Source organism: Coregonus clupeaformis, chromosome 34 (assembly GCF_020615455.1).
Source record: "Coregonus clupeaformis isolate EN_2021a chromosome 34, ASM2061545v1, whole genome shotgun sequence".
Taxonomy (NCBI): domain Eukaryota; kingdom Metazoa; phylum Chordata; class Actinopteri; order Salmoniformes; family Salmonidae; genus Coregonus; species Coregonus clupeaformis.
Window position 1 is genome coordinate 30639474 of NC_059225.1, and position 18863 is coordinate 30658336.

Below are 18863 nucleotides of genomic sequence, written 5' to 3' on the forward strand. Positions count from 1 at the left end.
ATCACATGATGAAGTATCTATATGGTTGTTGTTGTTAACCTCCATGCCATGCAGGAAAGTTAATGTCAGTGTGTGTTCCAAATGGCAACCTATTTTCTACAGTCGTGGTCAATAGTTTTGAGAATGGCACAAATACTAATTTTCACAAAGTCTGCTGCCTCAGTTTTGATGATGGCAATTTGCATATACTCCGGAATGTTATGAAGAGAGATCAGATGAATTGCAATTAATTGCAAAGTCCCTCTTTGCTATGAAAATTAACTTAATCCCCCCAAAAAACATTTCCACTGCATTTCAGCCCTGCCACAAAAGGACCAGCTGCCATCATGTCAGTGATTCTCTCATTAACACAGGTGAGAGTGTTGACGAGGACAAGGCTGGAGATCACTCTGTCATGCTGATTGAGTTAGAATAACAGACTGGAAGCTTTAAAAGGAGGGTGGTGCTTGAAATCATTATTCTTCCTCTGTTAACCATGGTCACCTGCAAGGAAACACGTGCCGTCATCATTGCTTTGCACAAAAAGGGCTTCACAGGCAAGGATCTTGCTGCTAGTAAGATTGCAGCTAAATCAACCATTTATCGGATCATCAAGAACTTCCAGGAGAGAGGTTCAATTGTTGTGAAGAAGGTGTCAGGGCGCCCAAGTAAGTCCAGCAAGCGCCAGGACCGTCTCCTAAAGTTGATTCAGCTGCGGGATCGGGGCACCACCAGTGCAGAGCTTGCTCAGGAATGGCAGCAGGCAGGTGTGAGTGCATCTGCACGCACAGTGAGGCGAAGACTTTTGGAGGATGGCCTGGTGTCAAGAAGGGCAGCAAAGAAGACACTTTTCTCCAGGAAAAACATCAGGGACAGACTGATATTCTGCAACAGGTACAGGGATTGGACTGCTGAGGACTGGGGTAAAGTCATTTTCTCTGATGAATCCCCTTTCCGATTGTTTGGGGCATCTGGAAAACACTTTGTCCGGAGAAGACAAGGTGAGCGCTACCATCAGTCCTGTGTCATGCCAACAGTAAAGCATCCTGAGACCATTTATGTGTGGGGTTGCTTCTCAGCCAAGGGAGTGGGCTCACTCACAATTTTGCAGAAGAACACATCCTCCGAGAGCAACTTCTCCCAACCATCCAAGAATAGTTTGGTGACGACCAATGCCTTTTTTTTTGCCATAAGGCAAAAGTGATAACTAAGTGGCTCGGGGAACAAAACATCGACATTTTGGGTCCATGGCCAGGAAACTCCCCAGACCTTAATCCCATTGAGAACTTGTGGTCGATCCTCAAGAGGCGGGTGGACAAACAAAAACCCACAAATTCTGACAAACTCCAAGCATTGATTATGCAAGAATGGGCTGCCATCAGTCAGGATGTGGCCCAGAAGTTAATTGACAGCATGCCAGGGTGGATTGCAGAGGTCTTGAAAAAGAAGGGTCAACACTGCAAATATTGACTCTTTGCATAAACTTAATGTAATGGTCAATAAAATCCTTTGACACTTATGGAATGCTTGTAATTATACTTCAGTATACCATAGTAACATCTGACAAAAATATCTCATAACACTGAAGCAGCGAACTTTGTGAAGACCAATACTACCCATAGGGTTCTGGTCAAAAGCAGTGTGTACTATGTACAGGAAAAGACTGCCATTTGGGATGGAACCAAAGTCTATAAGATGGCCGTTCTGGCTCTTATAGTAAAGAGATCCACCCTTGGTAGCTGCTTCCTTACAGTAAAACCACATGATTTCACATGTGGAAAGTCACATGATTTCATGTGAAATTTCACATGTGAAATCATGTGAAAACGTATTTTTGGAACACATGTTAACACAAGTTTTTTTACATGTTATCACATTAACTTCACATAAGATCACGTGTGATCATATTAAATAAAAAAATGTGTATAGCTGAGGCTGAGGCTGACTGCAGATGCTGAGTCTCAGTGAAAATGTTTGGGCTTTATGGGGGAAGAACTGAGTCAAGTTTTCCATGTGGATGGAGAAAACTGTTTCATAATTGCCATGGAAGGATTTTCCACTTTGAGACAGGATGTGCTAGATTCAATCAGATGCATTTGGTTGTAGTTGGATTGGTTGGGTTAGGTAGTTGATTGGTTATGGATACAACCGCAAATTCATTTTATAGCCATTTTATTTGTACAATTAGCATTTTAGGACAAATAAAAGAGAAATTATGTGTTCATCTGTTTGAGTGCAAAAATATAATTTAAAGTTTTTTTTTATTGATAGATACAGAAAATAAGTGGTTAAGATGGGGAGACAGAGAAGAGAGATAAAGAAAGTAGTGCAGTCAGGATTTGAACCCATGCCTCCAGGGGCAAAACTACTACCTCTAGACCAGGCCCTGTCACCCTGGGCCTTTCTGAACTGTAATGACCATGGCATGTTGACTAAGGGTCCATTTTTATATTGGGCTGCGGGATGATTAAGGACAGTCGCATATATGGAAATTAGAGTTTGGAGCAATCTGACCCGGAAGCAGGGAGGGAATCCTCCAACGGGGAATCCTCCAATCAGCATTTCTGGAAAACCTAGGAAAGTTACCAGAATTCTGCAACTCTAGTATTGACAGAAGCGCCTCGAGACACAACTCTTTGCAGCTGTCTCAGTGTAAAAGGAGCATTTTCTCTCCATATTGTATGAGTGTGGGATGAAAAAGAATGTGTTATAGCTCCTCAAGCTGTTTACATGATTCTCCCAGCATGGAGCCAACAGGCATCGGTAATGGTTGGGGCGAGGTGGTGGGGGGAGAGGAGGGGGAGACTAGCTCCAATGAAACACCCGGCACACACTAGAGATGTAGATAATAGACTTTATTATCTCCATGGGGACATTTTGTGTGTGTTCCCTCTAACTTTTTTTCAGATGAGTCAAGTGTTTGTCTTAAATTACCTGGACCTAGAGTTTTCCCTGCTCAGGTCATGAGGTCAGGAAGAACACTAGGGAACTCTGGATCTACATGGCCCAATCCGGTTACTGCCTTGTCTCCCAGTTACATCATCAACATATCTGGTGGGCGAATACAGTCCCCTTACACTAGGGTGAGGCATGCCCAAATAACTCAGCAAGTGGGTGGGAGTCAACTGTCAGAATGACTGTATTCTTGATGTCTTATCCAGCCATGTGTTTCAGTCGTATTTCTATTCTGATGTTGTTTTGTGTCCTTTTTTGTGTCCTGCTATTGAGAATCGTATGTAAAAAATAAATAAATAAATAAATATATATATATAATTAAGTATTTCACTAAGCCATCTTGCCAGGTTTGCAGCTACTGAATATGTAGGAGATAAGGTTGACTTTCGAAAGTTATTTGATGAATATATTTGACAAACATTTGGAATGCATGCTGGCTATTATGTTTCTTTCTCCTGACTTTTCATTTACCCTCAAGCTGACATGAGAGAAAAGCATGTTCACATGTGTGTGCAAACAGGGAAAACCAGTATCAAACCCATAGTGGGAGAGGAGGGCACTGTACAAGTTGCACACACCCACAGACCCACCAGAGCTGACTCTTCAGAAACCTAATCTCCTTGATGTGGCAGAGTAATAGAACAGTGTTCACTGAGCAGCTGAATACGTTTGTGTCTATTGTGTTTACTAAATCCATTCTAAATCCTGGGCTGCATCCCAAATGGCACCCTATTCCCTACATAGTGCACTACTTTTGAGCAGAGCCCTATGTATTCACTCTTAGAAAAAAAAGTTCCAAAAGGGTTATTTGCGGAAGGATAGGGTTCTACCAATAACTATTTTGATCAGAAGAACCCTTTATGGAAGATAAGGGTTATTTGTAAGGCAAGGGGTTCTACCTAGAACCTTTAACATCCTAAGAACCGTTTTTGGAAGAAAGGGTCCTATGATGATTCTTTGGAAGGCAAGAAGGATTCTTTGGACGGTAAGAAGGGTTCTACATAGAACCATATATAATATTTCCCAGCATGCTCTATTGCAGGGAGATTTTCAGAATTGTTTGTTTTTACATGTACATTGATTGGTTGATTAATTTGATGCTACACAAAGATAAAAACATACAGTTCTCTAAACTAATCCAATCTGTTAGTAGTTGGACTTCTTGCACCATTAGTGAGATGGTTGTTCCAGTTTAGATGATGGAGGTAGTCTCAGTATTCAATCTGCCATACCCTGGCAGTCACTCTGAATGCAGGTTGCAGGTGATTAACAATGCCAGGTGATTAACAACCAGAAGCCATGGATTACAGGCAACATCCGCACTGAGCTAAAGGGTAGAGCTGCCGCTTTCAAGGAGCAGGACTCTAACCTGGACGCTTATAAGAAATCCCGCTATGCCCTCCGACGAACCATCAAACAGGCAAAGCGTCAATACAGGACAAAGATTTAATTGTACTACACGGGCTCCGACGCTCGTCGGATGTGGCAGGCCTTGCAAACTATTACAGACTACAAAGGGAAGCACAGCCACGAGCTGCCCAGTAACACGAGCCTACCAGATGAGCTAAATTAATTATATGCTCGCTTCGAGGCAAGCAACACTGAAGCATGCATGAGAGCATCAGCTGTTCCGGATGACTGTTTGATCACGCTCTCCGTAGCCGATGTGAGTAAGACCTTTAAACAGGTCAACATTCACAAGGCCGCAGGGCCAGATGGATTACCAGGACGCAGTGGCGGCTCCTGAAAAAATTCTCAGGAGGGGCAATTTTTCTGATGATTTAGGTGACCTACACACATTTTAAAAAAGATATGTCCAGCAACAACATGAAGACAGGGGCAGCATATAAGTCAATACCAGAAGCATTTATTGACTGATCTGGGGAGATGGATTCCAGTTTCTGTGACAGATTATAAATAATCTCTGATGCCTTTGTTATATTAGCTTTTGGTTGAATGTACTGTCGTAGTAAATATATAATGTTATAGCTTGGTCTGACTAAAATCTTGTGCATGACCCATTTTGTGTTGGGCCTTTGTATTCAATACAATGAACAAGAGTCCTATCTTGTCAGCCTTGTCAGCAGGTGGCTAAGGATAACACCCACGCCATAGGTCTCTCAGTTCTTCCAACTCACGAGTTCTTGCCCTGAGGACACACACACACACACCCACACACACACACACACGCACACACACACACACACATCATCACTGATAACAAACACACACACACACACACACACACACACACTGATAACAAACACACACACACACACACAAATCCTCTTCTCTTAGGCTGAACATCTGAAGACAGAGAACCCGACTCAGAGCCAATGCAACAGTGACACTAGCCTGGAGGTGACCTCGCCCAACTCATCAGGACCAATCAGAAGATCAGAACTACTAGATTCAACCTACTTCATTTTATTGTATAAAATGTCAGCACACAATGTTTAGGGGCTCTTCTGATAAACTCCCCTACGAGTTTGACGAACGGGTCCGTGCACGCGATTCCAGATATCTTTACCTCTGAATAAACTGCCTTATATTATACAATTATCCACCTTGTCCAAAAGTCTCTACTTGGTCTCCGTTCTCCAGTAAACTTGTTTTATCAACAATAGTAAGGTTCAATGACACAGAAAGCAGTTCAATGTCGGGGTACAGAGTCGCTCTCTTACCAGGATCGCGGTCCGCTCTGACCAGGGTGAAGCCGGCCGGCTCCACCTCTCTGTCCGGGACTCTGTCATCCAGCCAAGTCTCCCAGCTGTATTGGGATTCCGCTGCCAGCAGCGTTTTCATTATTTAGTCCGTTCGTAGCGGGTATGTACACGATCAACAAGATCAGTCCAAAACCGAAGATCAGTCCAAAGCAGAATGTTTGCAGAATGTTTGTAAACTAAGTCTACAAATTAAAAACATAAAATAACGCCACACTGCAGGTCGCAACATAGACGCTGCTAGCCGCCATTGTCTTAGTTACGTTCAACGTTACGTCACGTATGACGAAAGCGCGTAAGTGCATGCCCACAGACACCCATAGAGAATGTATTGAAAGCTTTGAAATGTGAAAAAAATAGATTTTACATGACAGGCTATGAGAGACTTCTGGGCGATTTTCAACCTGACTGAAATCGCCCAAAAAACGGGCGGGGCCATTTGAAGCACGACTTTAGCCTGATTTGACATTTAGTGGCTGGCAGATCAGACGTGAACACTGATAACTGCTGTTGCCGTGATATAATTGATTAGGAAAAAAATCCCTTCCTTTTCCCGTTTGGCAGTGCGTCGCCCATATCGCCCTATTGAACAAGCCGTCCCTGCCAGGACGTGTACTCCGAGCATGCGCTGACCAACTGGCAAGTGTCTTCACTGACATTTTCAACCTGTCCCTGACTGAGTCTGTAATACCAACATGTTTCAAGCAGACCACCATAGTCCCTGTGCCCAAGAACACTAAGGTAACCTGCCTAAATGACTACAGACCCGTAGCACTCACGTCCGTAGCCATGAAGTGCTTTGAAAGGCTGGTCATGGCTCACATCAACACCATTATCCCAGAAACCCTAGACCCACTCCAATTTGCCCAAACAGATCCACAGATGATGCAATCTCTATTGCACTCCACACTGCCATTTCCCACCTGGACAAAAGGAACACCTACGTGAGAATGCTATTAATTGACTACAGCTCAACGTTCAACACCATAGTGCCCTCAAAGCTCATCACTAAGCTAAGGACACTGGGACTAAACACCTCTCTCTGCAACTGGATCCTGGACTTCCTGACGGGCAGCCCCCAGGTGGTAAGGGTAGGTAAAAACACATCCGGCACGCTTATCCTCAACACGGGGGCCCATAAGGGAGTGCGTGCTCAGTCCTCTCCTGTACTCCCTGTTAACCCATGACTGCATGGCCAAGCACGACTCCAACACAATCATTAAGTTTGCCGACGACACAACAGTTGTAGGCCGGATCACCGACAACGATGAGACAGCCTATAGGGAGGAGGTCAGAGACCTGGCCGTGTGGTGCCAGGATAACAACCTCTCCCTCAGCGTGATCAAGGCAAAGGAGATGATTGTGGACTACAGGAAAAGGAGGACCGAGCACGCCCCCATTCTCATCGACGGTGCTCTAGTGGAGCAGGCTGAGAGCTTCAAGTTCCTTGCATCACCAACAAACTATCATGGTCCAAACACACCAAGACAGTCGTGAAGAGGGCACGACAAAGCTTATTCCCCCTCAGGAGACTGAAAAGATTTTGCATGGGTCCTCAGATCCTCAAAAGGTTCTACAGCTGCACCATCGAGAGCATCCTAACTGGTTGCATCACTGCCTGGAATAGCAACTGCTCGGGCTCCGACCGCAAGGCACTACAGAGGGTAGTGCGTACGGCCCAGTACATCACTGGGGCCAAGCTTCCTGCCATCCAGGACCTCTATACCAGGCGGTGTCAGAAGAAGGCCCAAATAATTGTCTAAGACTCCATCACCCTAGTCATAGACTGTTTTCTCTGCTACCGCACGGCAAGCGATACCGGAGCGCCAAGTCTAGGTCCAAAAGGCTTCTTAACAGCTTCTACCCCCAAGCCATAAGACTCCTGAACTGCTCATCAAATGGCTACCTGGACTATTTGCATTGTAAGTAAGCATTTCACTATAAGGTGTTTTATTCGGCGCATGTGACAAATATAATTTGATTTGATTTGATTTGCAAAGGGTTCTACCCAGCACCAAAAAGGGTTTGCCCTCCCCTCTCTCTGTCTGTCTATATAGCTGAGGGCAATGGTGTGATCATTGTGGTCATCATCCTCTGTATCCTTCTGCTGGCAGTGTGCTCTATTTCCTCCACAACAAGGCCGCTCTGGCAAGCAGGAGATGTGAGCATTGCACTTTAACAACTGGTCTAGGGCTAGGTTTTGTGTCTAGTTCTATAAGGTGGGTGCTACACATTGGTTCCTGCCTGAACAACAACAGAGCTATATGTCAGGGAGAGAGTGGGGATAATTATAAATGCGAGCTGTATTTCATACAAATGTGATCAAAGCATCAAGACAATAACAATCATCACTTGACAACGTAATAAGCCAGTTATTATCACCTTGACCAGTTTAGCAGTTATATTATGCCATTGTAATTAAACTGACATACTTACAGTTTACTTACAATACTAACAGTTTTGATGGACATGTTTTGCGAGTGAAAGTCCCAGTGGAAGTCCCCCATTGTGTGTGTGTGTGTGTGTGTCATGAGTTCAATCACATGTGGTCTGCTGGGAAATAGCATGAGCCTCCCCTCCTAATCTCTTTAGTCCCGTGTAGCTCAGTTGGTAGAGCATGCAATGCCAGTGTTGTGGGTTCGATTCCCACGGGGGGCCAGTATGAAAAAAAAAATATGTATGCACTCACTTAACTGTAAGTCGCTCTGGATAAGAGCGTCTGCTAAATGACTAAAATGTTAAATGTGGTGCTGCACTCTTCTGGCTGCTGTTCCAACCAATATGCTGCTGCTTTCAGGCTTGGCCAAGAGGCGTCTCTCTCTCTCGGAAGCCAGGCAGTGAACTAAAAGTCAATATTCCATAAAGAGACTAACAGACTCTTATATACATGAGAACGTGCTGCGTTTTCTCTCTCTCTCTCTCTCTCTCCCTTTACAGGGCCAAGGGATATGTTCATCTGTCTGATAAGCAGTTGTCCAATAAAGACGAACAAGACAAATACCCAGTGATAAAACAATCTGTTCTGCTAGCAGACAAAATATTAGACAAGACTGTCTTTTACTCCTGAGCCCCTGAAGAAAATAAAATATTTTGTTTCCCACTGAATTTACAGGGACTTACTCTTTGTGGAAAGATCGATATGCTATATATTTTTTTACCTTTATTTAACTAGGCAAGTCAGTTAAGAACAAATTCTTATTTACAATGACGGCCTACACCAGCCAAACCCGGATGACACTGGGCCAATTGTGCGCCGCCCTATGGGACTCCCAATCACGGCCGGTGGTGATACAGCCTGGAATCAAACCAGGGGGTCTGTAGTGATGCCTCAAGCACTGAGATGCAGTGCCTTAGACCGCTGTGCCACTCGGGAGCCCAATGCATTTACTCCTTTTGTACTAAATGTAAGGGGCAAATAGGCCAACGTTAATCCATATGCTTGTATTGTAGAACATTGTCTACCCTATCCTGTTTGTGCTTGATGTCCATAAATGTGTATCTAGACTACATAGGAGGAGTAAGCCATAAGGCCACTGGGGGGCCTCAGAGACAGTCCATGGGAAGAGTCTGCTGGACTGCCTCCAATATACAGAATGTTATTCAGAGCCTGTCACCTTGCATAGTTCAAATACTATTTGAAATCTTGCAAGTGTTTTCTTTAGCATGTCTGGAGTTCCACACTCCAGGTCCGGAATATTATTTTGGTCAATAAAGCCAGGTAAGCTCAATCAAGCATAGATAAAGTATTTGAAATTACTTCAAATAGTATTTGAAAAGAATGCCTGCCATACGACACTCCATGTCCCCCTCCAATCACACAAGGGGTCCTTCAGGGCTCTATTCTGGCTCTATATACAGTGGCGTCCAGAATTATTGGATCCCTTGATAAAGATGAGCCAAAAATTCTGTGTAAAATAAATAATACAAATACTGAGCTATACTCTATGCAAACATTTACAATTTTTTTTAATTACTTTATATTAATACAATTGCTCAGAATAGAAATAATAAATATAAATAAGAAAGGGGTAAGAATTATTGGCACCCCTGTTTTCAATACTTTCAGGAATGCCAATCTCATCTGTTTCTAACTACAGAAACTATTTCAGAACAATCTGAGATGGTGGGTGTCATGGCTTGCTAAAATAACATGGAACGACTCTTAAGATTAATAGTCTTAGGGGCCGTCTGGAGGCTCCATTCATCCTCTAGTTTGCATCTCAAATGGCACCCTATTCCCTATATAGTGCACTACATTTGACCAGAGCCTGTTAAAAAGTAGTGCATTAAATAGGGAATAGTGACCATTTGGGACGCAGTCCTAGTGTCTGCCATATCGTTCAGCTACAGACAATATGTCTATGGAACATACAATATAAATAACCAAATAGCTTAACACTGTTCTCTGTTTATGACAACATCCAGACAAAGACAAACGGCATCCCCTTTGTGTGGCCGTAATGCCCCTAAAAAAATGGCCGTTGTGCCCTTGGGTTGAATATAATAATTATAATTCCTTTCTCCCGGCTGCGTGCTCCGAAGCAACTCTCACTCACATGGCTCTCTCAGATATCTCAAGTCTTATTAGCCAATGCCCGTCACGTGATTGGGTCCTTCTCTCAATCATCTCGGGTCCTTCTCACAGGCTAAAAGTGAATACAGACACATCGGGACGCAACTGCGCGCATCTTTATCGAATTCAGAGGTGCATATTGAAGATGTTGGAAGAACTGTCCACATTTACTTTTCGGAACGTTTAGCTTAAAATGTTGATAAACTATTTGGCTATTTCTTCACATTATAACTGCAGCTATGCGCACACGGCAGTAGGCTATAAGCACAAATGTTCCAAAATGCAATCAATTAGAGGGAAAACAACACTCTCAAAATTGACCACAAATGCGGTTATGCATTTAATGCTTTATTATAAAGGTGCATTTTTATGGTGACAATTATCTTCCCCAAACTTGAAACTCACGCGCCGCCTATGTATGCCAGTTAGGCTCTACACTGGTTGTAAAGCAGATGAATGTGCTTCATTTCTTTGGCTACTTTAGCTTATCAAAACATATAGGCCTATGTGCTAGGCTCCATGTGCGACTATGATTTGAAAAAATCACTAAGACAATGTAGGTGTTCCAAAGGTCTGCATCAATGGCTTGTAGGCTATGCGTGGAAGCCAGGAGATGCTAAATGTGTTTATGTTAATTTACAGTAAATTACCGTGAGACATGCAGTTATTTGCTTGACAATCACCGGCTGACAAAATGTCATAACCGCCACAGCCCTACCCACAGTTGTGTCAATTTTGCTGGATGTCCTTTGGGTGGTGGACCATTCTTGATACACAGGAAACTGTTGAGCGTGAAAAGCCCAGCAGCGTTGCGGTTCTTGACACATTCAAACCGGTGTGCCTGGCACGTACTACCATACCCCATTTAAAGGCACTTAAATTTTTTTGTCTTGCCCATTCACCCTCTGAATGGCACACATACACAATCCATGTCTCAATTGTCTCAAGGCTTGAAAATAATTATTTAACCTGTCTCCTCCCCTTCATCTACACTGATTGAAGTGGATTTAACAAGTGACATCAATAAGGGATCATAGCTTTCACTTGAATTCACCTGGTCAATGTATGTCATGGAAAGAGCAGGGGTTCTTAATGTTTTGTACACTCAGTGGATATCCCAGACAAGATTAAAGAGTGGGACAAAGTGAATATAGGTCAGTGCGTAGCAGTTTGTATGGATTTGAGTGGTTACATATAATAGATGTTGACAAAATAGCTGCGAGACAGAGAGGGAGACTGTTGCTGTATTCCCAGGGAAGGCCCTTGACTCCGGTACCACTAAAGGCCCCAGTATTCAGTCAGGCAGCTTGAAGAAGATGTGTGTTACCATCCAGGCCCTTGTTACAGCATGCAGTGGCCTGAAAGGGAGATGACAATAAATGCATTATGTACCTTTCATCACCAAAGCCATGTTAGCATTCACTGCACATGTTGCTGAACAATTCAACCCTTTTGTTAGTGTCATTGATATTTAGAAATTCTCATACAATATTCAGTTCATAAGCATTGACTGTAATACCTCTAGGGTCCTGTGGTGAAAGACTGCTGTGCAAGTTATTGGGCAACAGCTTTCTTCCCGGGCCCTTATTCACAAAGTGTCATCAGAGTAGAAATAGGGATCTAGGACCAGCTCTCCCTTGTCAATGTAATCATATTCATTTTGATTAAAAAGGTCAAACTGATCCAAAATCTGTACTTCTACTCGGAGATGCTTTGTGAATATGGGCCCACCACCTGAAATTTCACCAAAAACATGAAAAACTGTTAGCCTAGTAGTAACTTTAGCTAACTAATGAAGCACTCATGTAAATGTGCACAGGCCTATTCCGCCAAATTATACAAAATAAACACAGCTTATTTGCAGTGAAATCGAGCACATGCCAACTTTTTCAGCCACCAATGCATCATTAAACAGGCAGGGGAGAGAAGTAGTTGTCAAGAGTGCTGTAGGTGGGTGTAGTGGTGGAATCAAGCGCAGGACACCGAAGTATAGTCCAAAAGACTTTAGTAATATTTCCAACAAGGAAAATATGAACACACTTGCCCGAAGGCGAAATTACGCACGAAGGCGACAAAATAACGGCGCACTAAACATGTGCGAAAATGCTCCAACGCAGTGGAGTGAAGCTCTACCGAGCGAGAATGCAACAAACAAGCAACACAACGACAGCAAAATATTCAATAACACACAACACTAGACAAACACAACGAGAAACTTATAGGACACTAATTACGCTAAACGAGAAACAGGTGTCACAACAAACAGACAAAAGCAACCGAACATGAAACATACAACGGTGGCAGCTAGTATTCCGGAGACAACGAACGCCGAAGCCTGCCCGAACAAGGAAGAGAGGCAGCCTCGGCCGAAACCGTGACAGTAGTTTGGCAAAAAGTGTTAAAAGTCAGTAACTAATCTTTAAAGTATAGCTACACTTATGGAAAAATCACATGACTTCACTTGTGGAAATTCACACGATTTCACGGGACATTTCCATGTTTTGCACATTTGAAATCATGTGAAACCATGTGTTTTTGGAACACTTCACGTGATGATATTTCACATGTGGATTTTCACGTGATCACATAAACTTTGACATGTGGATTCAAATGTTCACATGTGAAAGATCATTGTACCTGAAATTCAGAGGTTTTTAAAATCCCAGGTTGAAATCCCAGGTTTTCCTGAACAGCGATAACACATGGAATTGCACATTTGAAAACGTGATCACGTGAAGTGTTCCAAAAACACATGTTTCACGTGTGAAATCATGTGATTTTCCACATGTGAAATCATGTGGTTCAACATGAAACTACACTGTTAATGAAAAATGCACAATAACCTTGTCACAGTGCAGCTCATTACTGACACATTATCTTACAAAGTTTGCAGGACAGTGTCAAAGGAGGTGCTCTACTTGCATTGCATGACCATCAAACACTTAAACTGCTACAACACTTCACAGACAGTTGACACAAATACACATATATTTGACCACGTCCCCAAATATGCTAATGAGCCCCACCAGTACATTGCCCCCACCTATCAAAGCGCAGTGATGATCATACCTTATATTTTAAATATTGGGTAGAAAAATGTCCCATTATACCTACAAGGTACCATGTGATTTCATATGTGTATCTGTAAAGTGTACCTTTGACTGTTTGTACCCCAGGTACACTGTAGGGTAACCTAACCATACCCTTATTTTTTGAGTGTGTTAATACGTGTTCCAAGCAATTAGTATGGACCTGGTGCACCTGCAGAAACATTGATGCACTCCCAACCAAGAGATTTCAAGTTCAAATCCACAAAGAATTAATGTATGTGCTACGTCAAGTGTCCTTGAGCGCTGCTAGTTTTACGTTGATGTTACGTTGGTGGTGATAAGTGGACAATTATTTGCTCGATTCTGGGCAGGTGTTAGGGAAGTGCAGAAATGCATTCTTTCCAATAAGTCTGTGGCAATATCTCTGTCATGCCCACCGATCTGGTGGTGTAGATGCACTGTAGCATGACATTTCAGGTTGTTGGCGACTAAGAGGTTATGAGTTCAAATCCAATTTAAGTCCCAATTGTGGTCACATTACAAGATTTTACAGTAATTGAAATCAGAATACATTAGCATACTGTCATTTTATAGAAATAACACCTTCAAGTTGTTGTATATATTTACTTTATACATTTTTATTGCAACTTTAGACAAAGTGCAGAAATGTATTCTTGCCAATCTCCTTTATTTGCACTGACCTGGTGGCACAGCAGGAACTTCAGGTAGCTACCAAGTTCAAATCCCAGGTGAGGTTGAGACCCAGGCAGCATACTGACTTTTAACATATCAATATTTGCGCATAAAACCGTTTCCACCCAAATGTCTTGCATAATACATTTTACCGACACAAAAAGATCTCACGTTTTCCAGCATATTTTGTTTTGTCGACATTTGGAAAGTTCTGTTTCCATCAGGCCTGTCATGACATTTTTTTATCTGACATACTTTACTCCCATAAATAGGTTGGATGGAAACGTGGTTAATTATGCTTATCAAAGTAAAATATTCAAAATTACATTTGACACCTGGGTTTTCACATGTGCTCAAATGTTGTCACGTGTAATTTCATGTTATCACATGTTGAAATTTAGAATCTCCATTAATTTCACGAGATCTGTCACGATCGTCTGAAGAAGCGGACCAATACGCAGCGCGTGGAGTGAACATGATGACTTTCTTTAATAAAGCAACCACAAAAAAACAACAAATGACGATAGTGAAGTCCTCTGTAACACTGACAGAAACATGGAACAAAAACCCACAATACCCACGAGAAAACACACAGTATAAATATGGCTCCCAATCAGAGATAACGAGCCGACAGCTGTCACTCGTTACCTCCGATTGGGAGTCACCTGAATAATCACGAACAATCACCACACATAGAAATGAAACAACCAGAATACCCAACATAGAAATACACCCAAAAGAAAATGAACAACCCTGGCTCAATACTCAAAGTCCATGGAGCCAGAGTGTCACAAGATCATGTTGTCACACGTGTAGTTTTATGTTATCACGTTGCTGTGATCACGTGAGATCACACAAAATCACGTGTTCACATGTGAAATTCATGTGGTTTTTCTGTAAGGGTAGCAATATAGTCGTTATTTTCTAGAAACCTAGCTACAGTCCACTTAGCTACTGTACCCTAGCTAGCTAAGGTGAACTCCGAGACTGATCGTGTAAGTTAGGTAATGTTAGCTAGCTTTCCCCCAGCAGTTTCAATCTAGCTAGCTGCAGTAGTATATTTTTGTTATCAACTTTATTAATCAGATGGAAAGCTTCCCCTCGCATAAGGGGATAAACATATTTTTTTTGGTATTGCCATCTACAAGTGGTGTAGATTCTATTTTTATTGGCAAATTTTACTTGCAACATGGCCTTTAATATGTTATTTTAATGTACTATTATGAAGACTGTAATTAAATATTGATTATTTTCTGGGTACTATTACTGTTTCCAGGAAGATTCCACTTTTACTGTAGCCCCAGGGCATGCAGCAGCCACATAGACAGCAGAGCAACTGAAAAAACATAATCTATTCTATATGACAAAAATCTTAATAATACAGTCAAACCTAGGAAACATGTTTGTTTGTGTGTGTGTGTATGCTTGTGCATGCTATGTTTTCTTTGTGCGTTACTCAGAAACAGGAAGCAGTGAAGGGGGAGGTGTATTGTCATCCATCATGACTCATGGTTTTGTCTGTCTGGGCTGGGGTAACTCTGGGATGGAATGTGAGAGAAACTACCCCCTAGGGCTGTGAAAACAATGCTTGGCTACCCAAACTCCTTGCTCCGGCCAAACAAGTCTGGATTTGAGCACCATCCCAACGATTTCAAGAACACAAACACATTCTAGCCGTTCTGATTGGTCCCAGAAACCGATGGGTTGGGACAGAGCCAGAACACAAGTGGGTAAAGCGGCATTTTGAAAATTCGTCATTGGCTTTGATAGTATGATTGGTTAGAGATGATCCAATCGCTGATGACTTTGTTTTGTATAACAACCCTCATTTTGACATCACCACAAACGACTTCAACGACGGCAGTCTCAGACGGAAGTATGTAGCGAACATAGAGCAGTGGAAGAATTCAGTTTGAGTCATCAGCCAAGTGAAAACACACAAGACCCTGCCTAGCTTTATCTTCATGTCGCTTACACACACACACACACACACACACACACACACATACACACACACACAAACCCCCTGTCCTCCCCCCTGCGCCTTAAACCAGATTGCTTGGAAGGGCAATGTCCTCCAGTCTTTCTCTGGTTCATCCTGTTATGAATCTCTTGGGAAATGGTCAGTAATAATATTTTAAAAGTGCAATGTAAAGGTTTAAGTACACCTTTGTGTATTTTGGAGATCCCCCATTTAGATTTCATGATGGATCTGACTGGAAATGCCTCATAAAGTAGCCGTAATCTAAACTGACTCAAGACACTATCTTCACTGACCACTTAGACCAAGTCAATAAATAACTAGCTTGATGAGTTCATTTCACCTGGATCAAAGCCAACTTCAAGATTTGTGAGATGGGAGGGCTGTGTAGCCTTCTTTTGTTGTGGTATGCTGTATAGCCCAATAGCATTTAAATTACGTTTTTCACATATTTCTGAACTTCACAATAATACAATAGTAGGCCTTTGTATCAATACTACCTCAAAGAAATGGATTCCACTTAGAACTGATGCAATGTTCCTGCCCTTCTCTGAGTATAACATTAAAAGAGCCCAGTCTGGCATTGAGCCCATCCCCTATAGAGCCAATTATTATTCAGGTGCCCCAGTCCTGCTCCTAATAACACTCTAGAGAGGGAATTACTACTTAATTACACAAATACCACAGAAGCACTCAGACCCTCCTTAGCAACCCCCTCCCCCTCCCCCTCCCCCCTCCTCCCCTACTAAAACCTCGGAGTAACCTCCAACTCCCTCCTCACATGAGTGATTTTGACCAAGCCAAGGTGAGAGACAATGACATCTCTTTTAATGTATTGTTGTGAATGTGACCCCATTCTGGATAGCCAAAAGTATAGGGTGCCAGTCACACACACTTCATATGAAACGAATGAGGTGGTAAGAGCAGCACAATGCACACAACACTAAATGCTTTACCAAGCTAGCTATCTAGCAAGATGAATAAATCATTTATTTCACTTTCCATTATCCCATACTGCCAGTTCCAGTTCGCTTGCTAGCTAACGTTAGCTAACGCTGACGCTCGACAGCTAACTCCACTGACGCTCGACAGCTAACAGGCAGCAGCTTAATTAAAAAACAAATCCATTGTGATTTAATTATAATGTTGCTAGCTATGCTAGTTATCTAGTTATCTAAATAAGGGATTACTACAATTTCTAACCAGCTAGCAACAACATTAGCGCAGCTTTCTAGTTACAGTGCCTTCAGAAAGTATTCACATCCCTTGACCTTTTTGTATTGTTTTTGTTGTGTTACAGCCTTAATTTAAAATTGATTAAATTGCATTTTTTTGTCACTGGCCTACACACAATACCCAATATTTCGCAATTTTTACAAATTAATACAACATGAAAAGCTGGAATGTCTTGAGTCAATAAGTATTCAACAACTCACATAATATGTTGCATGGACTCACTCTGTGTGCAATAATAGTGTTTAAAATTTTTTTATGACTACCTCATCTCTGTACCCCACACATACAATTATCTGTAAGGTCTTAACATCTTTATTGAATTCATTTAAAATTCAGGCTGTAACACAACAAAATGGAAAAAGTCAAGGGGTGTGAATACTTTCTGAACGCACTGCTTTGGGCATTGGTTCACTGCAGCCCATATAAGTGAGTCTGTGTTTATGTTTATTTCTATATTTACAGTATGGAGTGTGTATCAGAGTTTGTGTACTACGTCTTAGCCAAAGGCATGACACTGCTTTTGTATACATTATTTCCTTCGTAACACTTGAATTCTACAATATAATGTGACGTTTCTGCAATTACTCCCCTTTATTCACAGTGAAATGTCAATTTTTCTCCTCACATTCGCATATGGAAGCTTAGCCTTGCATCCCAAATGGCACCCTATTCCCTATTTAGTGAACTACTTTTGAACAATAGCCCTATGGGTTTCCATATGGCCCCTGGTCAAAAGTAGTACACTATTTAGGGAATAGGGTGCCATTTGGGACACACACCAAGACACACAAATGGAATCCTAGAGGTTCTTAGCCATGAGCTTTCGGAACCTGAACATTATATAGGTCAATCTGCTTTCCTTCCACTCTAAACCCATTCTACTGAAATGTGTTGATATGATTATTTCATATCTATAAGTTGATTGGTCTGTCAGGTCCAGATGGCCTAGTAGTCTTTTAGTGGGGGGCTGGGGTGGCGGTTGGGATGGGGGAGTTATTACAAATCACATGGCGACTGAATACTATTCGACGTCCATCCATGTCTGAGGACGTTGGGAGATGACGTGGAAACCGGCCACTAGGGGCAACAGTGAGCACTGTTACCGCCAAGTACTGTAGTTAAACTAAACCTTAAACACCCCGACGCTGATGGTACCAATTAGGGGTAATTAAGGGAGAGTGCCAACCAGCCGTGCAGGCCACATAAATGGAGCACCTTGGGAGAGAAAAAGAGAGAGGCAAGGAGTGAGCCGAGAGAGGGGAACGATGCTCCCGGGGGAAGAAAAGCAAAGAGAGAGGTGAGGGGCTGAAGGGGACCCCGGACGGAACTAGCCAAGGCTGTGAAGCGGGATGGCGACCCAAACCGATGACGACGTCCGCTGCTAGATCCAGATCAGAGGCGCTGCTATGAGTGCGGCGAGCCGGGTCACCTCGTGTGGAGCTGCCCCGGCTGGGAGGAGTCCATGCCCTCCGCATCCCCCAGCTGGGTAACCCGGATGGTGAGTTACGTCACCTCGGCGCACACCGAGACAGCCCCTCCTATGGTTCCAGTACGAATCGATGGTGTCGACACCAGCGCTCTGCTGGACTCCGGCAGCATGGTGACCTTGGCCCAACCGCAGTGGCTCACACGAGAGGGGAAAGACGAACCGTGGGACGAGGAGATGACGGTAT